The sequence below is a fragment of the Aedes aegypti genome, chromosome 2 (assembly GCF_002204515.2).
Source record: "Aedes aegypti strain LVP_AGWG chromosome 2, AaegL5.0 Primary Assembly, whole genome shotgun sequence".
NCBI lineage: Eukaryota > Metazoa > Arthropoda > Insecta > Diptera > Culicidae > Aedes > Aedes aegypti.
This window is the reverse complement of record NC_035108.1, coordinates 325,055,011-325,056,932: the sequence shown is the minus strand read 5'-3', so window position 1 is coordinate 325,056,932 and position 1,922 is coordinate 325,055,011. Positions and strand designations below refer to the sequence as shown.

The window sequence follows — 1,922 nt, the reverse complement described above, 5'->3', positions numbered from 1 at the left end:
CCATGTGTACAGATTTGGTTGCCAGCTCTCACCAGGTTTCCAGAAGAGTTCGATCTCGAGAGCGTGGATTGATGACGTCGTTGATCCCGAAAATGTATTATTGGTGTGAGTAACGAAATTGCTCATGCCTAGCTCGGCTGGGCATATACAGTAAGCTGCTTACCTGACCAAGTAGGTGCAGCCACTTGGCTCCGTTGTGCTGTACGATCCATCCAAACAGTGATAGAAGTGATCTCGAATTGTGGTTTGTGATGAAAACGGGATAGTGATGCATTCCAAGTCAGACGGTTGTCCGTATCCGTTACAATTGATAGTTGGTGGCCAGTTTCCATTCCGTATATCCAAGATTGTGTGTTCTCCAACAAATACGATAGCTGAGTTGTCATGACCAGGCTTAGTTTGTTTGGGTACATATTTTGATTGCCCGATAATGATCTTGAATATGTGTCAGCTGTAACTCGATCCATGTCTCCTCGATGACGTCATGGATCGTCTGTTGAATTTTGGCATCGTTCGTCATGCGAAGAAAATCGTCAACAGCTGATTCTGCTGTAGTTGTTGTGAACGTTGGATCAGTTATTTTGCGCCACTGTGCAATGCCGTGGTCCATCGTGAATTGCTCAGATACGTTCCATTGATGATCGAAAAGCGGTAGAAAGAGTGTAAGTATCTACATTGAACTTTCGGCAGGACATATACTAGGTGTATTTACCTGCGCAACCAGACAGTGGGCCTAGGTTGATGATAAAATCCGACGAGTATCCGTAGAGTCCAGAAACGGGTATTGGTGGTAGATCGGTTTCCAATTCTAATTCAGTGCGTTTGGTGTTTGATGATATTCCAAATAGATCCAAAGTTAGCCATCTTGAGTCTTCCTTATATCCAGTTAGAATTTGAGCAATTGTTCACATTAAAGACGTTGGAGCTAGCCTTGGCTTATGGCTGCCAATTGTATAGATGTACAATAAAGCTTGGAATCCTTTATTCCGTTTGGCGCCAAAGCCACGTATCCTCGGCGATGGCAGTTTCCTTTGTCCGGTTTACTGGAGTTTAATCCGGCTCGAAGGACCATTATGTTGGGTTACCGGACCCTTCCCAACATCGAGTAGGGGGTAATTTATTGATCTGCCATAAGCGGAATTGGGTTGCTGGTTTGAGGCCTATCCATTCCTTCCTTGGGGTCCAAAACTTCCTTTTCGTCCATAATAATACACACATAGTCCGACACTTAACACGTATATTATCAACACTTAAAGTTATTTATTATTCATTACGATTCACATATATTTACAGGGTCTACAATTAGATTTCTACAGCTAACACGACAGTTTAAAACACATTAAAATCCGATTTGGCTCTTCTCCTACCGTCCTACCTTAAGAGCTAGAGCCTACTGATGAGTAAGGGTCTGAATTGGGTGACGATCATGCGAATGACGTCATTACTAGTCTTACTCTATAGGAGAGCAGAAATACTCCGAGGAGAGGCTTTATTGACCAGTGAAGTAGCAAGAGTGGGTGGGCTTACTCCCAAACATAAATAAAGATACTTTTTAATTTTAAAGTATTCATTACTAGCACTAATAACAAGAACGAGGGTAATATCATTCTTATTAAACATAATCACACTACATTTGTTTCGAGAACAATGTTTTTTTTAATGGCGATCCACTTACCCCACCATGGTGAGGCAAGTAGATCATTTGGCGCAAATTTTTAAGTCTCCCATACTCAATACATAACAATCAGAAAAATCGAAATAAATGTCGATTTGAAGTATAATAGTCCCTTATTTGTTATCCACAGAAAAAAGTTTGAGTTACATTATTCACGTTAGCTGTACATAACAATGAAGTTAACTATTGATTTTTCTGTATCCACTTACCCCACGATACCTTATGTTTTATGCCATCTACGATCCTT

The 1,922-nt window shown here is 40.9% G+C and overlaps 1 long non-coding RNA gene across 1 annotated transcript; it reads right to left on the bottom strand.

Moving 5' to 3' along the window:
* On the bottom strand, positions 1 to 1,522 carry LOC110676760. Its single transcript, XR_002500697.1, has 2 exons — positions 713 to 1,522; positions 1 to 546 (listed from the first exon to the last, which is right to left on the bottom strand). It is a non-coding gene; the product is annotated as an uncharacterized LOC110676760 (long non-coding RNA).
* Between the last annotated feature and the right edge of the window lie 400 nt (positions 1,523 to 1,922).